Source organism: Octopus bimaculoides, chromosome 12 (genome assembly GCF_046866305.1).
Source record: "Octopus bimaculoides isolate indiv1 chromosome 12, ASM4686630v1, whole genome shotgun sequence".
Classification (NCBI taxonomy): domain Eukaryota; kingdom Metazoa; phylum Mollusca; class Cephalopoda; order Octopoda; family Octopodidae; genus Octopus; species Octopus bimaculoides.
Window position 1 is genome coordinate 64,065,887 of NC_142939.1, and position 17,500 is coordinate 64,083,386.

Consider the following 17,500-nt stretch of genomic DNA (forward strand, 5'->3'; position numbering starts at 1 on the left):
ATGGAAAATATGAGATAGATCTGCTTAACCAAATCTCCTTCGAGCCACGAAATATCATAGTAATAAAAATATTTCTGTAAAAGAATTTGACAAATTAAGTAAATGTAAGAACCTCGAAATTGAAATTTAGAAATTGAAATACAAAAGAAGTGGTGTCTTGAAGCGGGAACGATTTCTGTTATTGTGGGCGCCCTAGGTATGATAAAAGAAATAGATATGTCAGAAACATCTAGATAAGATCCCAGGAGAACCATGTCTCAGAGAAATCCAAAAGATTGTGCTGACAAGTACTGCCCACGTCTTTAGAAAAGCCCTATCAATTTAAGCGTCTGTGTTCACATGAAGATATTCCACTACTGCCCCTGCCACTTCCCCTCCCAAGCTTTTAGTCATAGTGTAACATCTCCTATCCTTCATTCGCCCTAGGACACTGGGTGTGTCTCGGCAAGTGATTGTAATAAACATGCAGATTAAATGTAAATAATAATAATAATAATTATTATTATTATTATTATTATTATTATTATTATTATTATAAGACTATATTACTACTACTACTATAACTACTGCAAGAAAAACACCAGCAACAACCTCTACAACTGCAACAGAAGCAATAATAATAACAGCAGACAATAAAAACAAGAACAACAGCTGCAACAAAATAGCAACAAGCATCATCATCATCATCAACTACAACAATAACGTTAATAACAGCAGCTTAAGAACAACAACAACAAAAACAAAAAACCACATCATTCCAGTAACCGCGTTACCATTAGCAACTACCACAGCCGTAGCAGCAACACCACAACTGCAGCAACAACAACAAAAAAGGACACCACACTCGATTAATGCCACCTTGGAGGCGCGTGGTTTAATGGTGAGGATGTTGCTCGCATGAGAGTAAGATTATGGTTTCGATTCCTGGGCGGGACGATGCGTCATGTTCTTGAGCAAGACATTTCATTTTCAATCCGACCCAGCCGACTCAGCTGACAAATGTGAGTATCGCCCAGTCAAGGGTGGGGAATATATTATATGCCACAGAATCTGGAAAACCGGCCTTTTTTACACACACGCATACAGTGTGGCTTATTGGTGAGTGTGTTGCAGTCGCGATAGTAAGATTGTGGCTTCAATTTCTGAACCGGTTGTGCGTTTTGTTCTTGAGCAAAACATTTCATTTTTACGTTGCTTCCGTCCACAAAACTCTCACAACTGCAATAACATCCTCATAACTGTGACAACATTTTCACAATTGTAACAAGATCCTCACAACTGGAAAAACATCCTCACAACTGCAACAATACCCTCACAACTGCAATAACATCCTCACAACTATAACAACATCCTCACAACTGTAACAACATTCTCACAACTGTAACGACATCTTTGCAACTGCAACAATACCCTCACAGCTGTAACAACATCCTCACAACTGGAACAATATCATCACAACTTTAACAACATCCTCACAACTACAATAACACTTCCGCAATAGAAACTATAACCACAAAACCATCAGCATCAGCATCATCAACAATTACCTAAAAAAACATCGCAACACTGATATCAAGAACACTAATAACAACAACACCTTAACAATTTCCACAATAACAACAGCAACATTAACAGAAGCAACAATGGCGGTGTGAGTCATTCATTTCCTCCAATGAAAACCGAAGAATAAATACTATTAGAAGAAATATCGACAGACTCACCAGATTCCTTTGTAATGTTCTATAGTGCTATTGCTTAACCATTCCTCTTTTGGTGTGGCAAATTGAAAAGTCTTCAGGGAACTGTAAAAGACTTCATATTGGATGATTCAACTGACGTAATAGCATCGTGTTTGAGTTGATTTGGAATTTTGAGACGGTTCACTTCATTAAAGGGAGAATTAGTAATTTAACGCCGTGTTTAGGCGTGTGTACGTGTGTGTGTGCAGGTGTCTGTGTGTCTGTATGTGACGGTGAGTGACAGAGAGAGAGAGAGAGTATGTATGTGTACATTTATACGATGTGTATGAATATTCGTGTGCATGTATTTCTCTATGTATCAGTATATATGATTATGTCTACACACATACATGCGCCTGTCTATAATACATATCATATATTATTATTATTATTATTATTATTATTATTATTATTATTATTATTATTATTATTATTATTATCATCATCATCATTATTGTTATTACTATTATTTTTATTATTATATGAAACCAATAGCTTTTTCTAAACTGTTACGTTACACATACAAATATACATATATATATATATATATATATATATATATATATATATATATATATATATATATATATATATATTTATACACACACACACACATATATATATATATATACATACATACTTACATACATACACATATCAATTGCTTTAAGATGTGTAGATCCTTGTTTTTCGGGGAGTGAGGAAACGAGCGCCAAGGATGTCCCTTATGCTCTTTCCCTTAACGCAATAGAAAACAACCCTCTCTCCTGCTCCTCTACTTTTCCTCCTCCTCTCTCTCTCTCTCTCTCCCTCTCCCTCTCTCTTTCTCTCTTTTCATCCCCCAAACAAACAGCAAGAACCCGGAAGCACCAGATTCTTTTACAGTCTGGCAGGAATGGAACTAATCGAAGATCGAAGACTCCTATATACTAATTGTTTCCTGGCGTACATCCCCACCAGTTCCCCTCGAAATTTGTACGCCACCCGATAGATTAATTACCGGATTCTATCAACTGAAAGATTAACTCTTTTATGTCCACTTCATTTCCTCTGATAATCTTCTACTATTTTTCTTTCTCTTTGACATCTCTTTTGCTATTTCAATTTCAAATTCTGACCATCCTGCCTTATGTTGATTAATTAAATGGTTCTATAACCAGGAAACAGCATCCTAGTTCCAGCACAACCGTGTTGTTTTTGACATTCGAATCATTTCAGTAAAATGGTATTTTGAAGAACCGAATTAGACAGAAAGTGTCCGTACCAAAGCAACTATAGATTATTCACTCAAACAGTTTCTTCTACGAAACTGTATTATTCGTATAAGAGGTAACTAGTTGTAGACCAATTCTAGAGTATTCGTTTAACCAATTACCCTGACAATTCGATACGTACCAGACTTAAGACTAATGGAGTCAGTTCCCTTTCCACTTGTTTTATTTATTATTTTTCTTTTTTTTTTCAGTCTTAAATTATCCAATGTGAGTGCCTCAACTCGATGTTCGTTCTGCCAGAATTAGACGTCAGATTTCCCTCAAATTATATTCTATCATTAAAGAAAAAGAAATTACAAGCATCTGCATAATGATGTCATGGATGCGCTGCTTCTGAATAACAGAGGAGTGGTCACAACTAGAAACGTTTGTTCATACATCTGATCAATTAGATTTTATGGTTCCGGGTTCAGTCCCACTGAGTGGCACATTGGACAAGTGTCTTCTACTATAGCTTCGGGCTGACCAAAGCGTTGTGAGTGGATTTGATAGACGGAAACTGAAAGAAGCACGTCGTATATATATATATATATATATATATATATGTGTGTGTGTGTGTGTGTGTATGTGTGTGTGTGTGTTATATATTTGTGTGTCTGTGTTTGTCCTCTCAACATCGCTCGACAACCGATGTTGGTATGTTTACGTTCCCGTAATCTAACGGTTTGGCAAAGGAGTCTGATAGAAAAAGTACTAGGCTTACAAAGAATAAGTTCTTGAGGTCGATTAGTTCGACTAAAGGCGCTGCTCCAGCACGGACGCTGTCAAATGACTGAAACAAGTAAAAGAAAAGAATAACCAACGATGTGACTTTTATGGGAGTCAAGATCCTGTAAATTCAGATTTGATCAGGGATTTGTTAACAAACAATAATGCGATTCTGTAAGGGACAAGATTATATAAAATTGATCTGAGATTAATTAACGGAAAATAACATGATTTCTATATGATCCTACAAGTCCACAAATTTGATCTGGGATTAGTCAAAAAACAATATCATGACTGCTATAGGGACCGAGGTCTCACAAATTCCAAAATTTCTTTTGTTGCTGTCGTGGTTTAACCCAAGGTTTACCCTATGATCAAACGCATTCCTACCGTGGCCATCCTTTCTGTCTTTCAGACATACGGTAATTAAAGCTATCTTATGTATGTCCTTCCTTTTACTTCTGTTTAGGCTCAAATGAACCTTAATCCAATGGTCAACCATCGAAGACCTCACGCTATAACCATTGTGTATTTTTATAGATTTAGTCTAGTATTAAGACTACACCATCAATCGAATGAATCTCTCTTTACAGTCGGATATGATTTGAAAGGGAATTGACTGATGTTTTTAGTAGGTCAAATAATCACGTAGGGGCTCCTTCACTGACTCACAGCAGCAGTCAAGGAATTAATTTATTCACTCAACCATTCCGCTATTTTATTTCTCTCTCTCTCTCTCTCTCTCTCTCTCTCTCTCTCTCTCTCTCTCTCTCTCTTTATCTATCTATCTATCTATCTACCTATCTGTCTCATACTCTATCACACATTTTTACTCCCTCTGTCTGTTTGTCTCTCCCCCTCTCTCTCTCTCCCCCCTCTCTCTCTCTCCCCCCTCTCTCTCTCTCCCCCCTCTCTCTCTCTCCCCCATCTCTCTCTCTCTGATTTACCTATTTGGTCTTTTGCCATAGTTTTACTGGCGCCATACTTCAGGGTTTTTATATTGTTTTGGGTTGTTTTTCTTTTTTTTTTGTTACCCCCGTCCTTTTATACACTTTATTCTGCTTTATTTACAACTGTTAATCAACTGATGCCACTTCTACAATCGACACCATTTTTCTGTTAATATCTGATAATCAATTTTATTTTAACCATCGCCAGTGGAAGCCTGCCTTTTGGCTCGAGAAAGGATCAACATATTGTGTAAAGTGAAGAACTTTCTTATCTTTTGAAACGACTTTCATTACTTCTCTCATCCTCTAATTAAAGACATATTGAAATTCTATGCCAACATGGGTAGTGTCATAATCGTGTTTATAGTTTACATTTTCTTATAGACATTCGTCTTCCTTTCTGCCAAATTCTAATTTCGCTGAGGCTGTCTACTCATTCATTCCCCGAAGCATTATTCATTGTTAGGCTCTGGTCAAGTTCCAAAACCTTTTTACCTATACACGGCTTTTGGGAGTTAGGAGAGGGGAGACGGAATGATTCAAAGCATTTCGAAATATCGATTTATTATGTTATATTGATTTTTTTAAAAACATTTCTGAAATATAAGGGCGTTGACAGATTGTGACTTGGTGGTGTACTTAGTTGCTTTCTCTTCCGTTCTGGGTTCAAATCTTGCTTGAGTTCCGATACTACTTCCGTCATTGTGGAAGCTGAAAGACAATAAAGTATCTGTTAATTATTGGCTTCGAATTCTAGCACAAAGCCAGTATTTTCGGTGAAGTGGAGTAAGTCAACTATAATGACCCCAGGTTTCAAATGGTGCTCATTTTATCGACCCCGAAAGGATGAAAGGCAAAGCCGCCCTCCGCAGAATTTGAACTCAGACCGTAAAGATGGATAAAATGCCGCTAAGCAATTTTCCGGCGTGCTAACAATTCTATCAGCTCGACGCCTCAATGATAATAATAATTAAAGGTTTGTAGGTATGTGGTACTTCGTTATGCAAACACAATATAATATGAAATATACTAAATGATTTTTTTTCTCGGTCAGCTGCCCCTTCATCAGCACCCATCTAACCCATTCTTGTCTCCGAGCACATTGCTTATGATGAAGGGGCAACAACCCCCGAAATAAGGCATAGACACTCATTACCCACTTTTGTCTCCGATCTCGTGGGCTTATTTACATCTGACGTCTCGATACGAAATGCTGTAGCTAAAATCAGTGCTGGCTCTTGTTTCTATAGAATATCTGTTGAAAAACAGCCTTAAAAAAAAAAATAATAATAATAATAATAATGGTTTCAAATTCTGGCATAAGGCCAATATTCTCGGGGAAGGGGATAAATCAATTACAATGACCCCGGTGCTCAAATGGTGCTTATTTTATCGAAAGGATGAAAGGCAAAGTCGACTTCGGTGGAGTTTGAACTCAGAACCTAAGGAAGGACGAAACGTTGCAAAATGTATGTCGTCCTGCTTGCTAACGATTCTACCAGCTCAACACCTTAAAGTACCACTTAATTATTCTTCTCTACTTTAGGAACAAGGCCCGAAATTTTGGGGTAGGGTAGGGCCGGTCGATTAGATCGATCCCAGTACACAATTGGTTCTTAATTTGTCAACCCCGAAAGGATGAAAAGCAAAGTCGACCTCGACGGAATTTGAACTCAGATCGTAAAGACAGACGAAATACCGCTAAGCATTTTGCCCGGCGTGCTGACGATTCTGCCAGCTCGCCGCTTTAAAGTACCGCTTATTTATTGAGCGGCGAATTAATACCGACAAACCCTTCCGTAAATTAAAGTACAAGGCATTATTGCACCCCGATTTAAATAACGGAGTCCCACCGTCTTAACCCTTTCATGATCATTCCCAAAAATGACGTTAATTATCCGCAAAAAAGATAGAATTAATATTTTCTGCTTCTGTAATGTCTTCTCACTATCTCCTGTGGCTACTTTTTTCATGACCACCGCTAAAAGTATTTCATTCTTGCTCTTTTAAGAAATATGGGAAAAATTATGGAAAACGAATTCATAATGCATGCGCTTGTGTGTGTGTGCGCGCGCGCGCGCGTGTAAGTGTGTATGTATATGTATGTATGAGTTTGTGTGTACGGGTAGGTGTGTGTGGTTCTGAACCAGCATGGCCAGAATCCAAAAATTAAAATATATAAAAAGAACAGAACACATTTAGCTATATTTATTGCTAAAAATAGCAGCCAAATCGAACCTTCATTGTGTTTAAACCTTCATGCCTTTTCCACAGCCTACTTCTATTGCTACAGTCATTGCTAAAAATAGCAGCGAAATCGAACCTTCTTCTTGTTTAAGATCTAATCTAATGTCTTCTCCACAACTATAATCTCAATACCATTCTGTTTCCACTTCAGAAGTACTTGGAATCCACACTCTCATCGCAATTTTCATCAATGGATTATTCTGAGAATATTGTGTTACTGCAGAGTTTGAAAATGTAATCCCTCTGCGGGCCGCTAGTTTAGCCTTTCGTTGAAACCAATAACAAAGGTTCTTTATAATTTTACTTTTCTCTTCACAAAAGACACATTTGCGCAATTCCCTTCGGTAATGATAAATAACTCTTGTATAAGAGCTCGGCCCGTTGAAGTACTTCAATTATTACAAAGCTTGTTCTCTCTTTCATAATTCTTTTCTCTTCTCCGCCATTTCCAAGATTCGTTTGATTTTACACTCCGCTCAAACCATTCGTGTGTGCGAACACTGCTTTCAAATTTTGGCCCAATGCCAGTAATTTCAAGGAAGTGGGTAAGTCATTTACATTTATCCCAGTGCTCAACTGTTACTTATATTCTTTTGTACTTTAGGCACAAGGCTCGAAATTTTGGGGGAGGGGGCCAGTCGATTAGATCGACCCCCAGTACGCAACTTGTACTTAATTTATCAACCCCGAAAGGATTAAAGGCAAAGGCGACCTCGGCGGAATTTGAACTTAGAATGTAAGGGCAGACGAAATACGGCTACGCATTTCGCCCGGCATGCTGACGATTCCGCCAGATCGCCGCCTCATTGATTTTAAATTTTGGCACAAAGCCAACAGTTTCAGGAAAGAGATTAGTTACATCCACCCCTGGGTTCAACTGGTACTTATTTTATTGACCATGAACGACGAAAAGCAAAGTCGACATTGGCAGAATTTGAACTCTGAACCTGAAGACAGACTAAACGCCGCTTAGCAATTTGTCCATCCTTACATTCTGAGTTCAAATTCCGGCGGCAAACTGGCAGAATCGTTAGAAATCCGGGTAAAATACTTAGCGGTGTTTAGTCAGTCTTCACGTCCTGAGTTCAAATTCCTCCGAGGTCGACTTTGCTTTTCATGCTTTCGGGGTCGATAAATTAAGTACCAGTGAAACACTGGGGCGATGTAACCGACTCATCCCTCCCCCCAAAATGGCTGCCCTTGTGGAAAAATTTAAAACATTATTATTATTATTATCATTATTATTATTATTATTATTATTATTATCATCATCATCATCATCATCATCATCATCATCATTGTTGTTGTTATTATTTGTGTGTGTGTGTGTGTGTGTATGTGTGTGTGTGTGTGTGTGTGTGTGTGTGTATAAATGTGTCTGTGCATATATATGAGTACATGCACAACGAATTCCTTCTTCTATACATACATGCATACAAAGTTACATATACTCATCTATTCATACACGCATGCGTACATACATACAGACAATACCCAAGCAACACGCGCACAACATACATACATATACAACATACATACATACATACATACATACACGCTTGATACATACATACATACATACATACATACAAGGCGATGAGCTGGCAGAAACGTTAGCACGCCGAGCGAAATGCTTGACGGTATTTCTTCTGGCTCTACGTTCTGAGTTCAAATTCCGCCGAGGTCAACTTTGCTTTTCATCCTTTCAGGGTCGATTAAATAGGTACCAGTTACTCACTGGGGTCGATGTAATCGACTAGCCTACTTCCCCCAAAATTTTCAAGGCCTTTTGGCTAGAGTAGAAATATTATTATTATTATTATTATTATTATTATTATTATTATTATTATTATTATTATTATTATTCATAATAATAATAATACATACATACAGACATACATACATACATACATAAACAGAACATATACACTAACGCACACACATACATGCATTAGAGACACGCGCATTCATCTCAACAGTTAATATTTCATTCTCGCTTTAAAGAGATATCTTCTGTTGAATAAACTCTGAGAATTCTCTTGCTTGATTTCGTCTAATAGCTGCACATCTGTCGGCACCAGAGTACTTGGTGCTAATGGTACATGTTTGCCGATGTTTCGTTCAGCTCCAGAAGAAAAGATGGCACGATAAATGCCAACAGCAGTGAAATATGGCGAGTTGAGTCGTCAAATATATTTTTAGCCCACCCCGCCACCCACTTCCATGGCGTTGAGTAGAGAATAGTGAGGCAAACAACATACGGATGTAATAGACTAACATGTAGGCATGAACGTATGTATGTACGTATGTACGTATGTATGTATGTATGTATGTATGTATGTATGTACGTACGTACGTACGTACGTATGTATGTATGCCTGTATGTATGTATGTATGTATGTACGTATTATGTATGTATGCATATGTACACATATATATACATATATATATATGTGTGTACTTATACATACACAAATATATACAAATATACACATATATATACACGTATATATATATATATATAAAAGTAAATATATATATATATATGCGTAGGTATATGTATATATATACATACATACATACATATATATATATATATATATATATCTATATATATATTTATATATATATGCATACATATATACACACATACATACATACATACATGATTGCCTCATTTTGTCAGCTGATAGCTGCCTCACCTCATGACAATGAGGTATCTGCACGCCATTGGATTTAAGTAACAAGACCTTGTACCACACTCTTACCCATCTTTCAGTTCCCATAATACGCAGGTTCCAGTGACAAGCATTGCATAATATCTCATAATATTTTGACTGGAATTTCTGTGTCAGATTATCTTCATCCTAGAAGGGCTGATTTCCCGAGGGCTATGTCAAATAATAACAAACGGGAGCTTTCTCTACCCATGGGAAATATATTTAATTCATCGACAGGACTCTGACAGGCACTGCCGTTCCGTGTCAACACGAATCTGGTAGTAATGGTAACTAAGGGGTGACTCCACACTCCCCTACAACTCCAGAAACCCAGAAGTCGAGCTTCACCCTCGGATGCAGCGTAAGGTCAGACCCAGCGTAGATATATATTCTTGTCTACTCTAGGCACAAGGCTCGCTATTTTGGGGGAAGGGGCCAGTCGATTAGATCGACCCGAGTACGCAACTGGTACTTAATTTATCGACATCCGAAAGGATGAAAGGCAAAGTCGACGTCGGCGGAATTGGAACTCAGAACGTAGAGACAGACGAAATACCGCTTAGCATTTCGCCCGGCGTGCTAACGATTCTGCCAGCTCGCCGCCTTAGGACAGATATATATTGATATACATTTATGTATGCGTATATGTGTGTATGCGTGCACGCGCGCGTGTATGTGTGTGCGTACATGTGTTTGTGTGTGTGCTCGTTTGCATGTGTATGTGTGAGTGTGTGTGAGTATGGGTGTGCTTGTAAACTCCGTAAACACACATGAGGGTGTACAACTGGGACAAAGCATACCCAACATCTCAGTAAATGTAGCACCGTTCATGTTGCAAAGCATTGTGAGTGTTTTAATGAATTTCGTGACTCTGTCATGATGTGACTGCTTCAATTTCGTCACACCCCCTCAGATCAAGTTACCTGCCAAAATACAACTGGTACACATAGACACATACATAAATACGTATATATGCATGTATGTGTGTGTATACACACACACACACACATGTGTGTCCTGGGGTCGATTTGTTCGACTAAAGGCGGTGTTCCAGCATGGCCGCAGTCAAATGACTGAAACAAAATGGTAAAAGATTTTGTGCGTGTGTGTGTGTTATACATACATGCATATATACATACATACATACATACATACATACACGTAGACGAATACACATAAATGTGTGTGTTTTATGTTCTTTTATAGCTGTACATTCGTCTGTGTAATTAACACACACAGAATTACACACACAAGCACACACACACACACACACACACACACACACACACACACACAGAGAGAAACACGTATAAACAAACACACACACACTTGCACACATACCGTACACAAGCGCAAAAATACACACGCACGTGTGCGAACACAAGTACTGCGTGAAACTATTCGGCATAATCCACCCGAAACCCACCACCCGATACTACCCGACACCGCCACCACCACCACCACTACCACCACCACATACAACACCTCGACACCCCACCGCTGAACTACTTCCCCCCTCCTCACCCACCCCACCACTACCCCTCCCCTGTACCCACCCTGTCACTATCATTTCATCTCATCATTTCATCTCATTTCATCGCACCTCACCCAGTTATGCTGTGCCAATCTGTTGTGTTCCCCCACCTTTTCGTGAGTGTTTAAACACCACCACCACCACCACCATTCAACTCACGTGATCATCATCGCCAACACCCACCCGCCCCCGCAACACCAGCAACACCACAGCCATCTTTAGTAATATAGCTATCACCGCCAACGTCACCATTATCAAGTAACACCACCATTAACACTACCATCACCACCACAACCGCCATCAACAATACCACCCCCATTACCACCACCACCATCACCACCAGCACTATCAGCACCCCCACCGCCACTAGCACCACCATCAACAACACCAACATCATCGCCAGCACTATTACCTTCAGCATCACTGCTACCACCACCACCACCACCACCGCTACTATTATTTAGTACCACTACTACCACCACCACCGCTACTATTATTTAGTACTACTACTACCACCACCACCACTACTATTATTTAGTACTACTACTACCACCACCACCACTACTATTATTTAGTACTACTACTACGACTGCCACCGCTACTATTATTTAGTACTACTACTACCACCACCACCACTACTATTATTTAGTACTACTACTACTACCACCACCACTACTATTATTTAGTACTTCTACTACCACCACCACCAGTACTATTATTTAGTACTACTACTACCACCACCACCACTACTATTATTTAGTACTACTACTACCACCACCACCACCACTACTATTATTTAGTACTACTACTACTACCACCACCACTATTATTTAGTACTACTACTACCACCACCACCGCTACTATTATTTAGTACTACTACTACTACCACCACCACTACTATTATTTAGTACTACTACTACCACCACCACCACTACTATTATTTAGTACTACTACTACCACCACCACCACTACCACCACGCGACTCCCCCATCCCCCCACACACCGGCAACCCCCATCCTCGAGCTACGCCTTTATCATCTGGCTCACTTCATTCCTTCCGTTTGCTTGTCTACACATATAAAGATAACCGTTATCTTGTTAAAGGACAATTTACAAAGTTGTAAGAATCGCAGATATCAAATGAACCATAACACATTATACATCAGCAAATAGACATAAAGTATATATATATACACCACCCCTAGCACACACCCATATGTATGTGGGTGTCTGTATGGGTGTGTGTGTGTATATATGTATATATATATATATATATATATATATATATATATATATATATATATATATATATATATATATATATATATACGTATATGTCTGTGTGTGTGAGTGTATGTGTGTATGGTTTTTGCTGTTTACGTCTATGTGCATGGGTATTTATTTCATATATATATATATATTCTGTATATCTAAACATATACATGTTTGATACAAATATATATATATATATATATATATATATATATATATATATATATGAAATATATGTATATATCTGTGTATGTGTGTGTGCGCGTGTGCGTGCGTGTGTGTGCACATATATATATATATATATATATATATATATATATATATATATATATATAAATATATACATATGCATATATGGATACAGGACGTTACCAACTGTAAACAACATGAAATATGAAAGCAAATAAGTTCAACACGCAAACAACGAGAGAAACAAATGGAAAACACGACAAGTAACACACAGAACGACCCTTTATCAGTTAGCGGCTGCTTATCTACTCCTCATTTCGAGCATTGAACGACAATATGAGCCTTTGAAACCAGTTGTTCCCATAAGTACCAAAATAAAGTTTGGGATTTGTAGAGGGTCAAAGTTGGAATGAAAAACAGGACAATGGAGACATACAAGGAAACCGAAGGGAAACAAACATGAAGGGCCGTTAGACCAGAACGAAGGTAAAATAGCGAACGCTGAAGAAATATTTTCTTTGTCAAGAGAAAAGATAGAAGAGAGAGATATCATGCACCCAGACCTTTGGGGCAGTCTTAAAAGAAAAATTGATGACATGAGGAAAAGAAAGATGGACGATGGGCACGTGCGTGTGTGTATGCGAGTGAGTATTTTATTATTTTACGTTTCAGTCATTTCGACTGCGGCCATGCTGGAGCACCACCTTTAGTGGGGCAAATTGACCTCAAGACTTATTCTTTGTAAGCCTAGTACTTATTCTATCGGTCATTTTTGCCGAACCACTAAGTTACGGGACTTAAACACACCGATATCCGTTGTCAAGCGATAGGGCTGGGGATAAACACAAACACACAAATACATATACATACATACATACATAGATACATATATATACGTATATATATACGACGGGCTTCTTTCAGTTCCCCTCTACCACTTATGCGTTCACACTCATTCATGGTAGATACAGCTTAATTCGCCTGTTTACGATGATATATAAAATAAATACTCTATAAACTTGTCGAAACTAATGTAAGTGAGTCGAGTTGGGTGTAAATATACTCAATCAACTCGTGAGTTATTCTCTTGTTGAAAAGAAGCACAGCACATCAGGGTGAAATATGGCTAAACAATATCCTAGAAAGAGAGGTGTAGAAAAGTTAAACGAACGCACAGCTGTTAACTTCAGCCGACGTCAATCTACAAGCTCACTCTTCGGAGAAGGAGAGCGAAAGATTAGTGTATGCCAGAGTGAGGCAGATGTTTACTGGCACTTCACGTTGTCTATCTATCTATCTATCTATCTATCTATCTATTTATCTTTATATGTCTATCTATGTTTTTCTCTCTCTATATATACTTATCTATCTGCCTATCTATGTTTATATCTCTATCGGTCTGTTTCCCTTTCTGTTCATAAAACAAGCGGTGCAGCCATTTACAAAACAGCATATGTGTATTTATTTATAGATGTTCAGATGTATGCAAACATATAAACATCATCATTTTACAGCCCACATAGGGGCCAGAGCTGATTTTTTTAGGGGCCTTTTTTTAGTTATTTTTTGGTGATGGGAGATCACTTTTCTTGTATACACCCGTCGCTGTCCTGCAGCGTCAGGCGGATAAAATATGTTGGCTTATCTTATTAACCGGTACACTTTCTGTGGGGAAAAAAAATATTTTGAAACATATACAAAGAAATAAAGACTCTGGCGCTTTGGTAGATTTAGTCATTTAATAAGCAATTAAATAAATTGAGTGAACGTATAATTAAAAACAAAAGGCTAAAATAAAAATTAAGCGCCCAAATAATGTAGCGACAGTCTGTCAGCGTTCGAAACATATGTGCACACACACACACACACACAGAGATGTATGCATATATATACATACACATACACATATAAACACATGTGTATACATACACACACATACCCATATATAAATACACACACAAACATAAAAAGACAAAAGTACGTATATATAGGTTTATAGTATTGTATGTTTATATGAAAACATATATATGTGTATGTATGTGTTCATATATATCTATGTGTATATACGCTTGCATATATGTATATGTATATATATGTATTTATATGTATATATATGTGTGTGTGTGTGTGTGTGTGTGTGTGTGTGTGTGTGTGTGTGCAGACACACATTTTCGTGTATAAATACACACATGTATACATACATATGTATATGCATGTATATATCCATATATTCATATATATTTAGAAACATTGTATATATATACATATATATAGAAATGTACACACACATACACACACACACACACACATATATATAAATATATATATATATATATATATATATATATATATATATATATATATATATATATATATATATATATATATAGCATTTAATTATATATGTGTGTGTGTGTGTGTGTGTGTGTGTGTGTGTGTGTACATTTCTATATATATGTATATATATATGCATCGGGATGGAGGAGGTATACATATATATGTGTGCGTACAAGGGAAAACAACAAACTTGTACGACTGAAGGTTCCGGGTCGCTAACAAGAACGCTTTTGACATGGCTCCGACGTATCTCCGCAGGCCATCAAATAATGGTCATGATAGCGCTTGACTATCATCGCATCTGAGTCCCGCCATCACCGGCGGGAATACCAATAATAATTTGTGATGCTTGAAAAACATTTTGGAGTTGTGAACACCCGTAGCTCCCGGCGTAGTCTCAGACTGATGCCAGGTGTTTTTGCGCTTTCTGCTTTTGTTTTCAATTTCTTTTACATTTATGTTGTACTTCTTTGTCTCGTCTTTAATCATTCCATTACGGCCACGTTCGTGTACGGGAATTTAGTCGCTTAAAGGTACTGCACTACTTATTGCACCGAGGTTGTTGAGCAAACCGCTACCCTCCACGCAAGTACCCAAACTATTTCTGTTGTGAAGCTGTAAGAGAGGCACTCAAACACATACCTACATACATACAGACAGACAGACATACATACATACATGCATGCATACATACGTGCATACATGCATGCATACATTCATACACACACACAAAGGCATGTATACACACCAACACACACACACACACACACACACACACACACACACACACACACACACACACACACACACACACATATATATATATATATATATATATATATATATATATATATATATATATATATATATATATATATACACGTATGTACGTATGTCTCTGCCTATATATATGCGCGTGTGGTTGTATGTGTATATGTTTCTGAATGTTCATATGGGAGTTTAGTTCACATGTCTTCTCAACGATTAGGTACGCAATATAAGCGCTGTAACAGATTACACACACACACACACACACACACACATACACACACACACACACACACACACACACACACACACACACATATATATATATATATATATATATATATATATACATACATATATATATGTACATTTATACATATGTATATATGTATATATATGTATGAAGGTATGTATATTCATACACGATGGAAGCAGACCATATAGAAAGAATTATAATAAAGATGTAAGCGGCAGCTGGGAATAAGATAACAAACTGAGGAGTCTAGTAAGAAGAGATGAGGTTCAAATCTTAGTATAAAACCCATAGAAGATAATGATAATAGCAAATAATGATAATATATTGAAATATTATTGAATATATCACTGATGGAGCTTGAAAAGATTCCTAGGAGCAATGATTTCTGGATAAAATTCTCTTAGCTCAATAATGAGACACAGTATTAATGTAAAATAAAATAATAGCAATGATAGCCTCCCAGGGGCAACAAAAATAATCTACCTGTCGTGAATAATCAATAGTCAATAATAAATAAATAAGTAAATTAATTAATTAATAAATAAATTAATAAATAAATAAATAAAGTAAATTAATGTAGTAGGCATTCACAGGAGAGCAGTAACAATAGGAAAGATTAAGGAGTTACCACCCCTGTATATCTAAAAATAAACAAGACAGCATGGCGAAAAAAACGGTATAGTTAAATCATTTTTAATAATCTGTTCTGATCAATTAATTGTGTTTTTTGGTCATTTGTTCTAATGGAAACCATTCCTGATGAAGTGCGAAACGTCAAACATTCAACAGATCAGTTGTTGGATAGAGTTAAGCACAGAAATGTTGACATCGGATGCTCAATAATTAAATAAATGGAAAAAAATCGACCGTGTTGAAAGTCTCTATCCTTTTAAATATACAAATTTGAAACCTTGGAAATATAAACAATGAGAACGATCCTTAGGGAATCTAATCAATGATCCTTTGGGGTGAAGTCTGATGCTATATTGGTAACGATTACAAAATTTACTGGAAAATTATATATATATATATATATATATATATATATATATATATATATATATATATATATATACACGACCGATTGGTTTCAATTACCGTCTACCAAATCCACCTCTCCTCACAAGGCTTTTGTCAACCCGAAGCTACAGTAGAATACACTTGCCCAAGGCGCCACGCAGCGGGACTGAACCCGGAACCATGCGATTGGTTTTCCACACAGTTTCTGTCTACCAAATTCATTTACAAGGCATTGGTCGGTTCGATGATGTAAGATGCTGCGAGATGGAACTGAACCTGAAACCACCCAGTTGCCAATCGAACTTCCTAATATCAAAGCTAGCCATTCTTGTTTCTTATTTCTCTCTGGAAATGAAACGGTTCAAACGTCTCACATGACACGATCGTGTATGTGTGTGTATATGTGCATATGTGTGTACACAGGTATGTGTGCATATGCGTGTACACAGGTATGTGTGCATATGTGTGTACACAGGTATGTGTGCA

General features: G+C 37.4%; 1 long non-coding RNA gene across 1 annotated transcript in view; it reads left to right on the forward strand.

The window, feature by feature from the left end:
* The window catches only part of LOC128249209 (uncharacterized), a 78,023-nt gene that overhangs the window by 23,518 nt on the left and 37,005 nt on the right, over window positions 1-17,500 (forward strand). The window contains exon 2 of the long non-coding RNA XR_008265326.2: window positions 7,372-7,463. This is a non-coding gene — a long non-coding RNA (uncharacterized LOC128249209). The remainder of the gene's footprint in view (window positions 1-7,371; window positions 7,464-17,500) is intronic.